This window comes from Ranitomeya variabilis, chromosome 1 (genome assembly GCF_051348905.1).
Source record: "Ranitomeya variabilis isolate aRanVar5 chromosome 1, aRanVar5.hap1, whole genome shotgun sequence".
In the NCBI taxonomy this organism is placed as follows: Eukaryota; Metazoa; Chordata; class Amphibia; order Anura; family Dendrobatidae; genus Ranitomeya; species Ranitomeya variabilis.
The window spans coordinates 780,821,924-780,840,738 of NC_135232.1; the positions used below are offsets into that span (position 1 = coordinate 780,821,924).

The following is an 18,815-nucleotide window of genomic DNA, read 5'->3' on the forward strand; positions in this document are numbered from 1 at the left end:
CTGAAAATGAAAAGAAATTTGACCTTTCAGTACTTTAATAACCCAAAGCATACCTCCAAAAGAACAAAAAAAAAGCTATGCTAGAAGATCACAGTTTTGGAATGGCCCAGCCTACACCTGTTGTTGCTGATACCAGTGAGACAAGCCGGCAGCTGGTGGGAGTTTTCATCACCCGCCGCCTGCGCTATAAATAAAAAAATTGACAGCTGGGCGTTGCAACCCTCAGCTGTCAGCTTCAGCAAGGCTGGTTATCAAGAATAGAGGGGTCCCCACGCTGTTTATTTATTTAAATAATTTAAAAAAAAAACAGTTTGGGGTCCCCCATTTTTGACAACCAGCCAAGCTAAAGCTGACAACTGGGGGCTGGTATTCTCAGGCTGGTAAGAGGCCATGGATATTGACCCCCCCAGCCTAAAAATAGCAGCCCGCAGCTGCCCTGAAAAGGCACATCCACTAGAAATTCTGGCACTTTGTTCGACTCTTCTCACTTGTCCTAACGGTGGCAAGTGGGGTTCATATTTGTGGGGTTGATGTCACCTTTGTATTGTCAGGTGACATCAAGCCCACAGCTTAGTAATGGAGAGGTCCTATAGTCATATATTAAAGACACAGCAAGTATAAAATCCTTTATTTGAAATAAAACAAAACTTTTACTAATACCACTGAATCCCTCGTCTCCTATAATTAAACAAAAATAAAAAAAAAGATATCCCTCACCTGTCCTTCGTTCTGTCCCATGCCGTAATCCATGTCGGGGGACAAATAGTTTTCGACCTAGACAGTGCCAAGATGCAACCGTCCAGGGTGAGAACCAGTGAGCTGCTGCGAGACATGTGACATCAAGTTTACCACCTGTCACGGAAGCTGCGTTCCCAGCAAGGCTGAAATGCGGTGACCTCAGTGCTGTGGGAAAAAGTCACTGAGTTCACCGCAGTTCAACTCAGTGAGCTCACCGCAGATTTTCACAGTGATTTGCGGTGAACTCACTGAGCTGAACTGCGGTGAACTCAGTGACATTTTCCCACGCCTTTTCTGGGTAGCTACTATTTTTAGGCGAGGTGGTCAGTATCCATGGTCCCTTAACAGCCAGAGAAAACCCTAGCTACCAGCTTTAGTTTGGCTGGTTGTCAAAAATGGGGGGGAACCGACGCCACTTTTTTAAACTATTAAAAAAAATGTGTGGACCCCCTCTATTCTTGATAACCAGCCTTGCTGAAGCTGACAGCTAAGGGTTGCAGGCGGTGGGTGATGAATACTACCATCAGCCACCGGCTCTCACTGGTCTTAGCGGCAGCAGGTGTAGTCTGATGGGAGTATTAATCCGCCTACTGTCGCTGTTATCAGTTGAATACAACTCTCACCATTCTCCCCAGCTTGCGCTGATCGCCGGCATAGCAGGGGAGAATGAGGAGAGCCGACTTTAGCACATGGTGCCATGGAACAGCGTTAACTGTATCGCTGCTTCTCAGGTGCCGGTACGTGTCACACTGATGCCATCCCTATGTGTCATCCATGTGCAGGATCTTTTGTGGCCCGTGCTGCTGTTAAAGAATGGACATGTCAGCGTATTTTGCCCACGGAAACACAGCCTGTGGAAACACACTGACGTGCACAGAGCTATTCACTTGAATGGGTCACGTATGGCAAGAAATAATTCCTTATATGGCTACTTCAGTGGAAATTAAAAATAATACATCATCAAGGGGTTACAGGGATTGTCTGTAAACATCGTGAATGTCTAATAGGCACACAAGACCCCAGAAAGTGTCCAATAGATGCCAAGAGGTCACAATTATATATATATATATATATATATATATATATATATATATATATATATATATATATATATACTAGCTGTACTACCCGGCTTCGCCCGGGTTAATGACGTTTGTTGGCAAAATAGAATGTGTTAACAAAAATTTATTCTGCACACAAAAACCACAAAACAAATAGATAGAAATGTAATTATTAAAAGGCAAAAACTAAGCTAATAGAAACATTTCTTAACATATATTAGCTTTGTTATACAGAGAATGTCTTTGTTGCCTATATTAACCAATCAGAGCTCAGATTAATTAACTGTAGCAAAATAGAAGCTGAGCTGTGATTGGTTGCTATTGGCAGCCTGATAAATCCCCAGCCAACAGTAAGCCCTCCCCCTGGCAGTATATATTAGCTCACACATACACATAATAGACTGGTCATGTGACTGAGAGCTGCCGGATTCCTATATGGTACAATTGTTGCTCTTGTAGTTTGTCTGCTTATTAATCAGATTTTTATTTTTGAAGGATAATACCAGACTTGTGTGTGTTTTAGGGCGAGTTTCATGTGTCAAGTTGTGTGTGTTGAGTTGCGTGTGGAGACATGCATGTAGCGACTTTTGTGAGATGAGTTGTGTGGCGACATGCGTGTAGCAACATTTTGTGTGTCGAGTTGCATGTGACAGGTTAGTGTAGCAAGTTGTGTGCAGCAAGTTTTGCGCATGGCGAGTTTTGCGCGTGGCGAGTTTTATGTGTGGTGCGTTTTGAGTATGTGCAAGTTTTGTGTGAGGCAACTTTTGCATGTGGTGCAACTTTTGTGCATGTGGCAATTTTTCCGCGTGTGCAAGTTTTGCATGAGGCGAGTTTTCCATGAGGTGAGTTTTGCACGTGTGGCGAGTTTTGCATGTGGAGAGTTTTGCGCGTGGCGAGTTTTGAGCGGCGACTTTTGTGTTTCGACTTTGATGTGGCGAGGTTGGTGTATGTGTGGTGAAATGTGCGCTGAGGGTGGTATATGTGTTTGAGCACGTGGTAGTGTGTGGCGCATTTTGTGTGTGTGTTCATATCCCCGTGGTGGTGTGGTGATTATCCCATGTCGGGGCCCCACCTTAGCAACTGTACAGTATATACTCTTTGGCGCCATCACTCTCATTCTTTAAGTCCCCCTTGTTCACATCTGGCAGCTGTTAATTTGCCTCCAACACTTTTCCTTTCACTTTTTCCCCATTATGTAGATAGGGGCAAAATTGTTTGGTGAACTGGAAAGCGCGGGGTTAAAATTTCGCCTCACAACATAGCCTATGACGCTCTCGGGGTCCAGACGTGTGACTGTGCAAAATGTTGTGCCTGTAGCTGCGACGGTTCAGATGCCAATCCCAGACATACACACATACACACATTCAGCTTTATATATTAGATATATACAGCTGCACATTATGAGAGCGAGTAATAATGGAATTGTCCAGGAGAAAAATCTGCAGTAACTCTATGTGAATCATAACAGTGTGTGGTGTGCGCACTATGATTACTCTCCTATATTCCCCAGGCCGGTGAGTGGTCACTTATTCACTAGTCTAACCTGGCTTCTCTCAATAACTGCGGGCATCGGGTCCACATCTGTCTGCAAATCTGCATAGATGATCAGCAACCCGCACAGTGACTATGAGGGAATCCCGACAGCGTGCACACCAATTACTAAGGCTGCAGTCCCATAGAGTGAGTGCACAGAGACTTCTGAGATTGGACAACCCCTTTAAAATTCAGGAAGTAATGAAAATAGAACCATTCATTACAGTACGCAGAAATCTTGAAAACAGTCAGGACTGAGAACACACAGATTGTACATTAGAAGGATATAGACCTGTACAATATAGGATGAAGGCGTTTATTGGACATAACACAAAGACGAACAACAAGACAAAAACAAAACAAGAAGCTGCAAGCAAAGCTCATGTAACAATCCCCCCAGAAGCCACCGCGGCTCTGCGGGCAGGACCCAGCATTGAAAGTTCCTCTGTGATCACTAGAGGCACAACAGCTGACTCTTCTCTGTCTCTAGCGCCGGCGCCATTTTGGTAATGTCATTTGTAATGCAGATTAGGAGGCTTGGTCTCCGGAAAGATGTCTACCGCACTAGATTTACAGCTACGAAGTAGCGGACAGAAGCCGTGTGCAAGCTTTGCTCTGACGCCTTATTCCTGAGTCCAGTGCTACTGTCAGTGTGGTATACGAGAAACGTGGACAGGTATAGTACAGCTGCTGCGCCAGGAGATTATTGTTACCATGGTCTGTATCCATGTAAATAACCCATGTCATATAGGGGGTCAGTGTTACCATGGTCTGTATCCATGTAAATAACCCATGTCATATAGGGGGTCAGTGTTACCATGGTCTGTATCCATGTAAATAACCCATGTTATATAGGGGGTCAGTGTTACCATGGTCTGTATCCATGTAAATAACCCATGTTATATAGGGGGTCAGTGTTACCACAGTCTGTATCCATGTAAATAACCCATGTTATATAGGGGGTCAGTGTTACCACAGTCTGTATCCATGTAAATAACCCATGTTATATAGGGGGTCAGTGTTACCACAGTCTGTATCCATGTAAATAACCCATGTCATATAGGGGGTCAGTGTTACCACAGTCTGTATCCATGTAAATAACCCATGTTATATAGGGGGTCAGTGTTACCACAGTCTGTATCCATGTAAATAACCCATGTCATATAGGGGGTCAGTGTTACCACAGTCTGTATCCATGTAAATAGCCCATGTCATATAGGGGGTCAGTGTTACCACAGTCTGTATCCATGTAAATAGCCCATGTCATATAGGGGGTCAGTGTTACCACAGTCTGTATCCATGTAAATAACCCATGTCATATAGGGGGTCAGTGTTACCATGGTCTGTATCCATGTAAATAATCCATGTTATGTAGGGGGTCAGTGTTACCACAGTCTGTATCCATGTAAATAACCCATGTCATATAGGGGGTCAGTGTTACCATGGTCTGTATCCATGTAAATAACCCATGTTATATAGGGGGTCAGTGTTACCACGGTCTGTATCCATGTAAATAACCCATGTTATGTAGGGGGTCAGTGTTACCACAGTCTGTATCCATGTAAATAACCCATGTTATATAGGGGGTCAGTGTTACCACGGTCTGTATCCATGTAAATAATCCATGTTATATAGGGGGTCAGTGTTACCATGGTCTGTATCCATGTAAATAACCCATGTTATATAGGGCTCAGTGTTACCACAGTCTGTATCCATGTAAATGACCCATGTCATAAAGCAGGTCAGTGTTACCATGGTCTGTATCCGTGTAAATAACCCATGTGATTTAGGGGGTCTATGTGATACCATGGTCTGTATCCATGTAAATGACCCATGTCATTTAGGGGGTCAGTGATACTATTCTCTGTATCCATGTAAATGACCCCTGTTGTATAGGGAGTCAGTGTTACTATGGTCTTTATCCATGTAAATGACCCATGTCATATACAGTTTTGGCCAAAAGTATTGACACCCCTGCAATTCTGTCAGATAATACTCAGTTTCTTCCTGAAAATGATTGCAAACACAAATTCTTTGTTATTATTATCTTCATTTAATTTGTCTTCAATGAAAAAACACAAAAAGAATTGTCCTAAAGCCAAATTGGATATAATTCCACGCCAAACATAAAAAAGGGGGTGGACAAAAGTATTGGCACTGTTCGAAAAATCATGTGATGCTTCTCTAATTTGTGTAATTAACAGCACCTGTAACTTACCTGTGGCACCTAACAGGTGTTGGCAATAACTAAATCACACTTGCAGCCAGTTGACATGGATGAAAGTTAACTCAACCTCTGTCCTTGTGTGTACCACATTGAGCATGGAGAAAAGAAAGAAGACCAAAGAACTGTCTGAGGACTTGAGAAACCAAATTGTGAGGAAGCATGAGCAATCTCAAGGCTACAAGTCCATCTCCAAAGACCTGAATGTTCCTGTGTCTACCGTGCGCAGTGTCATCAAGAAGTTTAAAGCCCATGGCACTGTGGCTAACCTCCCTAGATGTGGACGGAAAAGAAAAATTGACAAGAGATTTCAACGCAAGATTGTGCGGATGTTGGACAAAGAACCTCGACTAACATCCAAACAAGTTCAAGCTGCCCTGCAGTCCGAGGGTACAACAGTGTCAACCCGTACTATCCGTTAGCGTCTGAATGAAAAGGGACTGTATGGTAGGAGACCCAGGAAGACCCCACTTCTTACCCCGAGACATAGAAAAGCCAGGCTAGAGTTTGCCAAAACTTACCTGAAAAAGCCTAAAATGTTTTGGAAGAATGTTCTCTGGTCAGATGAGACAAAAGTAGAGCTTTTTGGGCAAAGGCATCAACATAGAGTTTACAGGAGAAAAAAGAGGCATTCAAAGAAAAGAACACGGTCCCTACAGTCAAACATGGCGGAGGTTCCCTTATGTTTTGGGGTTGCTTTGCGGCCTCTGGCACTGGACTGCTTGACCGTGTGCATGGCATTATGAAGTCTGAAGACTACCAACAAATTTTGCAGCATAATGTAGGGCCCAGTGTGAGAAAGCTGGGTCTCCCTCAGAGGTCATAGGTCTTCCAGCAGGACAATGACCCAAAACACACTTCAAAAAGCACTAGAAAATGGTTTGAGAGAAAGCACTAGAGACTTCTAAGGTGGCCAGCAATGAGTCCAGACCTGAATCCCATAGAACACCTGCGGAGAGATCTAAAAATGGCAGTTTGGAGAAGGCACCCTTCAAATATCAGGGACCTGGAGCAGTTTGCCAAAGAAGAATGGTCTAAAATTCCAGCAGAGCATTGTAAGAAACTCATTGATGGTTACCAGAAGTGGTTGGCCGCAGTTATTTTGGCTAAAGGTTGTGCAACCAAGTATTAGGCTGAGGGTGCCAATACTTTTGTCTGGCCCATTTTTGAAATTTTGTGTGAAATGATCAATGTTTTGCTTTTTGCTTCATTCTCTTTTGTGTTTTTTCATTTAAGACAAATTTAAATGAAGATAATACCAAAGAATTTGTGTTTGCAATCATTTTCAGGAAGAAACTGAGTATTATCTGACAGAATTGCAGGGGTGTCAATACTTTTGGCCACAACTGTAGGGGGTCAGTGTTACCATGGTCTGTATCCATGTAAATAACCCATGTTGTATAGGGGGTCAGTGTTACCATGTTCTGTATCCATGTAAATGACCCATGTCATGAAAACCCTTCATCCAATTTTAATGTGGATACCCTCAAATGAAAGCTGAAAGTTTGAACTTCATCGGCATCTGAATTGTTTTGTTTAAAATTAATTGTGGTAATGTCTATAACCAAAATTAGAAAAATGTTGTCTCTGTCCAAATATATGGACCTAACTGTAGGGGGTCAGTGTCACCATGTTCTGTATCCATGTAAATAACCCCTTGTCCTATAGGAGGTCAGTGTTACTATGGTCTGTATCCATGTAAATGATCCATGTCATATAGGGGGTCAATGTTACCACGGATGGTATCCATGTACAGTACAGACCAAAAGTTTGGACACACCTTCTCATTTAAAGATTTTTCTGTATTTTCATGACTATGAAAATTGTACATTCACACTGAAGGCATCAAAACTATGAATTTACACATGTGGAATTATATACTTAACAAAAAAGTGTGAAACAACTGAAATTATGTCTTATATTCTAGGTTCTTCAAAGTAGCCGCCTTTTGCTTTGATGACTGTTTTGCACACTCTTGGCATTCTCTTAATGAGCTTCAAGAGGTAGTCACCGGGAATGGTTTTCACTTCACAGGTGTGCCCTGTCAGGTTTAATAAGTGGGATTTCTTGCCTTATAAATGGGATTGGGACCATCAGTTGTGTTGTGCAGAAGTCTGGTGGATACACAGCTGATAGTCCTACTGAATAGACTGTTAGAATTTGTATTATGGCAAGAAAAAAGCAGCTAAGTAAAGAAAAACGAGAGGCCATCATTACTTTAAGAAATGAAGGTCAGTCAGTCCGAAAAATTGGGAAAACTTTAAAAGTGTCCCCAAGTGCAGTTGCAAAAACCATCAAGCGCTACAAAGAAACTGGCTCACATGAGGACCACCCCAGGAAAGGAAGACCAAGAGTCACCTCTGCTTCTGAGGATAAGTTTATCCGAGTCACCAGCCACAGAAATCGCAGGTTAACAGCAGCTCAGTTTAGAGACCAGGTCAATGCCACACAGAGTTCTAGCAGCAGACACATCTCTACAAAAACTGTTAAGAGGAGACTTTGTGCAGCAGGCCTTCATGGTAAAATAGCTGCTAGGAAACCACTGCTAAGGACAGGCAACAAGCAGAAGAGACTTTTTTGGGCTAAAGAACACAAGGAATGGACATTAGACCAGTGGAAATCTGTGCTTTGGTCTGATGAGTCAAAATTTGAGATCTTTGGTTCCAACCACCGTGTCTTTGTGCGACGCAGAAAAGGTGAACGGATGGACTCTACATGCCTGGTTCCCACCGTGAAGCATGGAGGAGGAGGTGTGATGGTGTGGGGGTGCTTTGCTGGTGACACTGTTGGGGATTTATTCAAAATTGAAGGCATACTGAACCAGCATGGCTACCACAGCATCTTGCAGCGGCATGCTATTCCATCCGGTTTGTGTTTAGTTGGACCATCATTTATTTTTCAACAGGACAATGACCCCAAACACACCTCCAGGCTGTGTAAGGGCTATTTGACCAAGAAGGAGAGTGATGGGGTGCTACGCCAGATGACATGGCCTCCACAGTGACCAGACCTGAACCCAATCGAGATGGTTTGGGGTGAGCTGGACCGCAGAGTGAAGGCAAAAGGGCCAACAAGTGCTAAGCATCTCTGGGAACTCCTTCAAGATTATTGGAAGACCATTCCCGGTGACTACCTCTTGAAGCTCATCAAGAGAATGCCAAGAGTGTGCAAAGCAGTCATCAAAGCAAAAGGTGGCTACTTTGAAGAATCTATTTAAAAACACAGAACACCCGAAACTATCCAAAAATCTAATATATATCAGTGATATTGAATAAAATGAACATGCAATTGTTGTGTACTGTGAGGGTTGTCAGTGGAAACCACTACAGAGACGAGACCAAGACCAAAGCAATACAGAACAAGAGACCACCAGAAAGTATACAGGCTAGAGAATAATTAAAATATGCCTTTATTTATAAAAATTGGCAATTGGTTACATAAAATAAAATAAGACAAAAGTGAACAAGAGCAGGACTAGACAGGATATTAAATAATATAATTATTCGCAGCAACCCCAGAATATATATATATATATATATATATTTGTCTAAGGGTCACTTCCGTCTGTCTGTCCTTCTTTCTGTCTTTCTTTCTGTCACGGATATTCATTGGTCGCGGCCTCTGTTTGTCATGGAATCCAAGTCGCTGATTGGTCGTGGCAAAACGCCCACGACCATTGCCACGACCAATCAGCGACGCGCACAGTCCGGAAGAAAATGGCCACTCCTTACTCCCCGCACTCAGTGCCCGCATACACCCCTCCGGTCACCGCTCACACAGGGTTAATGCCGGCGGTAACGGACCGCGTTATGCTGCGGGTAACGCACTCTGTTACCGCCGCTATTAACCCTGTGTGACCAAGTTTTTACTATCCTATATAATTTTCTGCAATAGTTTCACTCTTGTGGGGTTTTTTGTTTACCTTGCACAATGCTTGACCCTTAATTGTGGTCATTGCACTCTAGCACTTTATTTATCTATTTTATGATTGATTTTTTGGTACACATATTACATTTGGCTCAGTTTTGTGATGCACACTAGCACCTTATTTTGGCAAATTATTTGTTCTTGATTGATTTTTTTTTTTTTGACTGATTTCTTACACATTCCACATGTTTTAATCATTGTCTTTTTGCACAATATGGTATGCATAGCCGAGTAATACACTATGTTCCAAATTATTATGCAAATGACATTTTTCTCTGATTTTCCTAAATGGTTGGTGCAAATGACAATCCGTCTAATAAAAGTAATCACCCGATAGAGTATACATCGAATTTTATTGAAGAAACTTCCCAGTGATAACAGTATAATCTCCAAAATGAATAAAAACTCAAAATGCACTGTTCCAAATTATTAGGCACAGTAGTATTTCTAAACATTTGATATGTTTTAAAGAACTGAAAATGCTCATTTGAAGAATTTTCAGCATTAGGAGGTCACATTCACTGAGCAAAAAAGCTATTTAACTCCAAAACCTCCTAACAGGCCAAGTTACATGTTAACATAGGAGCCCTTCTTTGATATCACCTTCACAATTCTTGCATCCATTGAACTTGTGAGTTTTTGGAGAGTTTCTGCTTGTATTTCTTTGCATGAAGTCAGAATAGCCTCCCAGACCTGCTGTTGTGATGTGAACTGCCTCCCACCCTCATAGATCTTTAGCTTGATGATAATCCAAAGGTTCTCGATAGGGTTGAGGTCAGGGGAAGATGGTGGCCACACCATGAGTTTATCTCCCTTTATGCCCATAGCAGCCAATGACTCAGAGGGATTCTTTGCAGCAGGAGATGGTGCATTGTCATGCATGAAGATTCTTCTGCTCCTGAAGGCATGTTTCTGCTTTTTTTACCATGGAAGAAAGTTGTCAGTCAGAAACTCTATACACTTTGCAGAGGTCATTTTCACACCTTCAGGAACCTTAAAGGGCCCTACCAGCTGTTCTGGACCAAAACATGACTCCTCAACCTCCTTGCTGACGTTGCAGCCTTGTTGGGACATGGTGGCCATCAACCATCCACTACTCCATCCATCTGGACCGTCCAGAGTTGCTCGACACTCATCAGTAAACAAGACTGCTTGAAAAATAGTCTTCATATATGTCTGGGCCCACTGCAACCGTTTCTGCTTGTGATCACTGTTTAGGGGTGGCCGAATAGTAGGTTTATGCACCACAGCAAGCCTTTGAAGGATCCTACACCTTGAGGTTTGAGGGACTCCAGAGGCACCAGCAACTTCAAATAACTTTTTGCTGCTTTGTAATGGTATTTTGGCAGCTGCTTTCTTAATTCAATGAATTTGTCTGGCAGAAACCTTCCTCAATATGCCTTTATCTGCATGAACTCTGTTTCAGTCATAAATCTCTTCATAGTATGATGATCACTCCTGTTTTCGTGAAATATCTAATGTTTTCAGACCTTGTCCAAGGCATTGCACTATTTAACACTTTTCAGCAGCAGAGAGATCCTTTTTATTTCCCATATTGCTTGAAACCTGTGACTTGCTTAATAATGTGGAACATCATTTTTAAGTAGTTTTCCTTTAATTAGAATCACCTGGAAAACTAATTATCACATGTATTTAAGATTGATTTCAGTGATCCATTGAGCCCTGAGACACAATACCATCCATGAGTTTATTTGAAAAACAAAACGATTAAATCTTTATGACACAAATCCAATTTGCATAATAATTTGGAACACAGTGTATATAATAATCCCTTTATTGAGGTATTCTGGGGTTGCTGTGAATAATTATATATAATATCCTGTCTAGTCCTGCTCTTGTGCACTTTTGTCTTGTTTTATTTTATGTAACCAATTGCAAATTTTTATAAATAAAGGCATATTTTAATTATTCTCTAGCCTGTATACTTTCTGGTGGTCTCTTGTTCTGTATTGCTTTGGTTTTGGTCTCTTCTTTGAAGAACCTAGAATATAAGACATATTTTCAGTTGTTTCACACTTTTTTTTGTTAAGTACCGTATTTTACGCTTTGTAAGACGCACTTTATTTCCCCCAAATTTGGGGGGGGGAAATGTGGGTGCGTCTAACAAAGCGGATATACCGCTTACCATTACAGGCTGGGATGAGGGGGTGTCCGCCGCCGCTACCGCCCGCCGCCGCTGTCGGGGTTGTCCGCTGCTGCCCCGGGTGATGCTGGAGGCTCCGGTGCTGCGGGGGGCTCTGGCGACATTTTGTGACAGACCAGAGCCCCCCGGCAGTTCGTCCATGCGTTCCAGTATGACTAATTCCGGGAAAATGGCCGCCGGAATCTCGGGAGATGAGATTTCAGCGCTGAGATCTCATCTCTCGAGATTCCGGCGGCCATTTTCCTGGAGTCAGTCATACAGGAACGCATGGACGAACTGCTGGGGGCTCTGGCCTTTCACAAAATGTCACCAGAGCCCCCCGCAGCACCGGAGACAGCCCTACAGCATTGGAGACAGCCCTGCAGCACAGGAGCCCCCTGCAGACCCCTCATCCCAGCTTGCAGCACAGGAGCCCCCCTGCAGACCCCTCATCCCAGCCTGCAGCACAGGAGCCCCCCTGCAGCACAGGAGCCCCCTGCAGACCCCCTCATCCCAGCCTGCAGCAATGCTCCACTCCTGCCTCCAGCAACGACCCTGGGACCCTGATCCACCACAGCCACAACCCCTGGAAGTAATAAGACGCATGGATTATAAGACACCCCACCAATTTATTAAAAAAAGTTTTTTCCTATTTTTCTCCTCAAAATTTGGGGTGCGTCTTATAATCCGGAGCGTCTTACCAAAGCGAAAAATACGGTATATAATTTCACATGTGTTATGTTCTGTCCATTTTAACAAGGACCGTATGGTTCCAATTATCCATCAAAAAGTTTTAGTACTATAGTTTTGGTTTTGCTGTGTTATAGCACCATCTAGCGGTGGTTACATTTATAACCTGTGTTTTTAGTAATAATTAGTGTTGCATTGTGGGATTGCACCAAGGTATCATGGGATAGGGAAACTCCATTTTCTCTCTGTGTATTTCCCTGGACACACGTGTTAATCTGCTGTGTTGGAACTACCTCACTTACTTGCCATCCTGGTTAAGTTTATCCGGTAAGATTGTTACCTCTGTTCTTGCAATATAGTGTTCTACAGAATGTGATTTATTGCACAGCAGCTAGTACTGTCTCACAGTGGCACTTGGGTCGCTACGACGGCACGATCCGTGACGCTCCAGCGTCGCTCCATTATCGCTCCAGCGTCGTATACTGCGGTCACACGTTGCAATACACGGCGCTGGAGCGATAATTTCATGACGTATTTGCGATGTAGAAGCCGTTGGTTACTGTGCGCACATCGTATACAACCTTTGTTACACGATGCGATCATGCCGCCACAGCGGGACACTTGACGAGGAAAGAAAGTTTCAAACGATCTGCTACGACGTACGATTCTCAGCGGGGTCCCTGATCGCAGTAGCGTGTCAGACACAGCGAGATCGTAACTATATCGCTGGAACGTCACGAATCGTGCCGTCGTAGCGACCAAAGTGCCACTGTGAGACAGTACCCTTAGGAAATCTATTATCAGTCACTTGCTGTATGTACCGTATTTTCTGGTGTATAAGATGACTGGGCGTATAAGACGACCCCCAACTTTTCCATATAAAATATGGAATTTGGGATATGCCTGCTGTATAAGACGGGGGTCAACTTATACACTCAGTCATCTTATACGGCGTGTGGTTCCCGGGGTCTGAGGAGAGGAAACTCTTCTTCAGGCCCTGGGATCCATATTCATGTAAAAAATAAAGAATAAAAATAAAAAATATGGATATACTCACCCCTCCGACGGACCCTGGACCTCAGCGGTGCAAGTGTCTGCCTCCGTTACTAAGAATGCAGTGAGTGAAGGACCTTCGATGACGTCGCGGTCACGCGACCGTGACGTCATCGAAGGTCCTGTTCACTCACTGCATTCTTAGAAACGGAGGCAGACGCTTGCACCGCTGAGGTCCAGGGTCCGTCGGAGGGGTGAGTATATCCATATTTTTTATTTTTATTCTTTATTTTTTACATGAATATGGATCCCAGGGCCTGAAGAGGAGTCTCCTCTCCTTCAGACCCTGGGAACCATCCAGGATCGCTCTGTACACCCGTACCTGGCGTATAAGACGACCCCCGACTTTTGGGACAATTTTTAGGGGTTAAAAAGTAGTCTTATACGCCGGAAAATACAGTAGTTATATGTAGAAGTTGCATCATCCTGTATATTTTTTCCTGCTAGTTGTAAAGTATCAGCTGTGCTGTTATTTGGCTCAATACTTATCCATATAATTTGTATTCTTATAGTTTTACCACATTTTCAATACCTGTTACTGTTATGCTGTAAGAATCAGGCTGCACTCAGATGTCACCCGAGTGCAGTCCTATTTAAGTGTGACGATTCAAAGAGGGAAAACGGAGAGTGGACCCTCTAGACCGCGACGACGAACCCCTCACGGACGAGCTGACCAGATAGACCGCCCCCTATACAGGGAGAGTTAGGGGCAGGCCCGTGAGGGACTATCGCCACGGAAGCTGGAGGACCAGGACGGGAGAAGACCAAGAAGAGGCGGAGATAGTAGGACCACAGGAAAGGTGAGTACTGCAGAGAAACAGGACTGATGGGTAAAACAGGACTGATGGGTAAAACAGGACTGATGGGTAAACTGCAGCAGTGCAGGGACTGGCGGAGGAGCTGAGGAAACGCAGAGGCTAGCAGGATACAGGAAAGACAGGATAAACCCAAAGTCAGAGGGAAAACGAACTTCACAGAGACTAAGAGCGGCCAGGAACACCTGAAGGAACAAATGATAACCAGGCACAGATGGACGGCAGGAAGCAGTTTAAATACCTAAAGGCAGGGTAGCACTTCCGGGTAACAGACCTCCAGAACCATAGAGAGGACAATAAGGAGGACCGACTTCCAGGTACTAGTCCTCCAGGACCATAGAGGAGACGAAGAGGAGCGCCAACAGAAGATCAGAAGTGCACACGCGCAGCACTGAACCTGGTATGCGCGCACGCACGAGAAGCAGAGGCCGGGAGCGAACGAGGAGGCGGCAGCAGCGGTATGATAGTTACCAATAAACAAGTTAGACTACAGAGAACAGTCTGCTTATTTGGAAGACAGAAGTGGTTTATGCTGTATGTTGGATCACACACCGTATCAACGTGTATGAAGACAGAACATGTTAATTCATAGTTTTGATGCCTTCAGTGTGAATTTACAATTTTCATAGTCATGAAAATACAGAAAAATCTTTAAACGAGAAGGTGTGTCCAAACTTTTGGTCTGTACTGTAAATGATCCATGTCATATAGTGGGTCTGCTTTTCTAAAATCTTGATGTAAACTGAACACCTCTATCAGAAATTACATTGTCAGCAATTCCATGCAGCCTAAATATATCTATTTTACCATTAAATCTGCACTTTTTTCCGCAATAGGAATCCCTTTAATGGAAATATAATGGGTCATCTTTGTGAGCCAATCCAACACACCAAGAATAACGGAGGGAGGTAGATCCATGATAAAATTCATTTAGATTGATCCTCAAAGCCTGGATGGAACTGGAAGAGGTTGAAGAAGTCCTAGAGGAGAAGATTGTGGTGTCTTGTTCCATGCACATGTTAAACTGGAGGAGACATACAGGTGCATCTCACAAAATTAGAATATAATCAAGAAGTTAATTTATTTCCGTTCTTCAATACAAAATGTGAAACTGATATATTATATAGAGTCATTATAAACATTGATGTTTTTCAAGTGTTTATTTCTGTTAAGGTTGATGATTATGGCTCACAGCCAATGAAAACCCAAAAGTCATTGTCTCAGTAAATTAGAATCTATATATATATATATATATATATATATATATATATAATTGTCTAAGGGTTTTTCTGTCTGTCCTGGAAATCCCGCGTCTCTGATTGGTCGAGGCCTGGCGGCCTCAACCAATCAGCGACGGGCACAGTATCGACGTAGATGTCATAATGGTTGCCATGGCGACGATGATGTCATAAAGGTTGCCTCGACTAATCAGCGACGGGCACAGTCTGCCGCGAATTCTGGAATCATCATTGTCCATATACTACGGGAACATGCATATTCTAGAATACCCGATGCGTTAGAATCGGGCCACAATCTAGTACTTTATAACACCTGCTTGAAAAAATGATTTTAACATTTGAAATGTTGGCCTACTGAAATGTATGTTCAGTAAATGCAATCAATACTTGGTCGGGGCTCCTTTTGCTTCAATTACTGCATCAATGTGGCGTGGCATGGAGGCGATCAGCCTGTGGCACTGCTGAGGTGTTATGGAAGCTCAGGTTGCTTTGATAGCAGCCTTCAGCTCGTCTGCATTGTTGGGTCTGGTATCTCATCTTCCTCTAGACAATACCCCATAGATTCTCTATGGGGTTAAGGTCAGGCGAGTTTGCAGGCCAATCAAGCACAGAGATACTGTTGTTTTTAAACCAGGTATTGGTACTTTGACAGTGTGGACAGGTGCCAAGTCCTGCTGGAGAATTACATTTCCATCTCCAAAAAGCATGTCGGCAGAGGGAAGCAAGAAGTGCTCTTAAATTTCCTGGTAGACGACTGCACTGACTTTGGTCTTTATAAAACAGTGTACCTATACCAGCAGATGACATGGCTCCGCAAACCATCACTGACTGTGGAAACTTCACACTAGACTTCAAGCAGCTTGGATTGTCTGTCTCTCCACTCTTCCTCCAGACTCTGGGACCTTGATTTCCAAGGTCTAGTGTGTAGTATCAACAATCAATGATGGTTTCGAGAGCCATGTCATCTGCTGGTGTAGGTCCACTGTGTTTTATCAAGACCAAAGTCAGCGCAGGCATCTGCCAGGAAATTTTAGAACACTTCATGATTCCCTCTGCAGACAAGCTTTCTGGAGATGGAAATGTAATTCTCCAGCAGGATTTGGCACCTGTTCATACTGCCAAAAGTACGAATACCTAGTTTAAAAACAACAGTATCACTGTGCTTGATTGGCCAGCAAACTCGTCTGACCTTAACCCCATAGAGAATCTATGGGGAATTGTCAAGAGGAAGATGAGACCCCAGACCCAGCAATGCAGACGAACTGAAGGCTGCTATCAAAGCAACCTGGGCTTCCATAACACCTCAGCAGTGCCACAGGTTGATCGCCTCCATGCCACGCCGCAGGGATGCAGTAATTGATGCAAAAGGAGCCCCGACCAAGTATTCAGTCAACGTAATGAACATACGTTTCAGTACGCCAACATTTTGGAAGTTAAAATCATTTTTTCAAGCTAGTGTTATAAAGTATTCTAATTTAGTGAGATAATCACTTTTGGGTTTTCATTGGCTGTAAGCCATATTCATCAATATTAACAGAAATAAACACTTGAAATACATCAGTCTGTTTGTAATGACTCTATATAATATATGAGTTTCACTTTTTGTATTGAAGAACTGAAATAAATTAACTTTTTGATGATATTCTAATTTTGTGAGATGCGCTTGTATTTTCTCACATCCGTCCTACAATTTGGCCACCAAAAAGAACGTAACAGTAGTTCTTGCATTTTTCATGACTTCAGGGTGTCCTACAAGTTTAGAATCATGGACAGGTTTGAGGACTTCAAGTCGAACAGATTTGGGGACCTATATTTGGTGGTTCTGCATTCAGAAAGATCAACGTCTTTAGAAGGATGGTAAAGAAAGTCAGTTTGGTATTTATCTTTAATCTGCGTAAAAAAATTATTTGGTGTCCAGTATTCCCCAAAACATTTTTGGATGTATGATGGTACAGTCAGTGCTGGTCCTCTCCTGATGTCCAGGTTCAGTAAATATCCTGGGCAGAGTATCAGCCTTGCCTTTTCTTCAACCAGGCTGATAAGAAATTATAAAATTAAACCTGGAGAAAAATAAGGCCCAATGTGGTTGATTTGTAGACAACCTCTTTGCTGTACAGATGAATTCAAAATTTTTGTGGTCAGTAAGGACACTCACCGGATGATTGGCCCCTTCCAAAAGATGTCTCAATTCTGAGAAGGCGACTTTAAGGGTATGTGCACACGATGAGTAAATGCTGCCGGTTGGATGCTGCATACTGGTGCGGTGTCCAACCCGCAATGTCCAGCTGTTACAGCATAGTGGATGGGATTTCAAGAAATCCCATGCCCACTATGCGTCCAGAGACACCCGTGTCTCACCCGTGGAGGCCGACATGCGGTTGTCATGTCGGACGCTGTTCAGACCAGGTCGTCCGACAGACAGCTGTAGTTCCGCTTTTGACCACTATTTACTCATTGGCGTCGGCTAGATTTTGTCTAGCTGTTCCGGGGTTAATTTACCTGATCCTCGGATTGGAGGCTGGGCCATGCTTATTGCCTTTTTATAGTTCTCCTGATCATTGGGTGTCGCCGATTATAGCTTCTGTCTTGCGCATTTGTTATCTCGGTCTGGAGTGGAGAGCTGGTCATTGGAGTATCATTGCTGGTGGTGTATTTTCCCTTGTCTTATTTACCCCTTCCTATATTTGTGTTTATTTTGCCCTGCACATTTATAGTGTATTCCTGTGTGACTGCAGCGTGATGTATATTTTCCTTTATCCTTGTCTGTGCTAACTGTGGGTACTGGTGTATTGCATTCACTGGGTGGAGGGCGGAGGTTTTCAGCTCAGGGTTGTATCAGGAGGCAGGGTGATGTTCGAGGCCTGAACATGCACACCATCAGTGTAAACTTCAGGTAGAGGGCCAGTCAGTATTTCCCTAGTCTTAGGGAAATTGCAGGGGCCCGGGTTATAAGCTCTCGCCCACCTAGTCTCTCCGTGACAGCGGTGAGTCTCTCCAGACTTCAGCATGTCAATTTCTCTTGCAAGACGCGAATCTCCACAAGAGTTTTTCACCCATAGAAAGTATTGGACGCTGTGAATCCTCATGATTTAGTGAACACGTTGTTGTTGTTGTTATTTATTTATATAACATGCGGATTCACCTGCGTTCAATAGACGGCAGCATTTTGGACTCAGCGAACTTGTGCTGCATCTAAAGCGCAGCCGGTTCCGGATCGTCTGCACATACCTTAACTGAAAGTTATTTTTTTCTAATGTCCTAGTTCTTTCTTCAGTTAACCTGGTATGAGAAAGGAATGCACATGAATAAAAGTGCATTTCCAGGACTTCTCCCCTGACAGCACCATCAGGAGGTTGTCCTTCTTATCCTTGGTAGGAACAGGAACACACAAGA

The 18,815-nt window shown here is 43.4% G+C and overlaps 1 protein-coding gene across 1 annotated transcript in view; it reads left to right on the forward strand.

The window, feature by feature from the left end:
• The first annotated feature begins 3,918 nt into the window (after nt 1-3,918).
• The window catches only part of ELP1 (elongator acetyltransferase complex subunit 1), a 162,852-nt gene continuing 147,955 nt past the window's right edge, over nt 3,919-18,815 (forward strand). The window contains exon 1 of the mRNA XM_077272515.1: nt 3,919-4,008. The gene's annotated coding sequence lies outside the window, so the exon portion shown is untranslated. The remainder of the gene's footprint in view (nt 4,009-18,815) is intronic.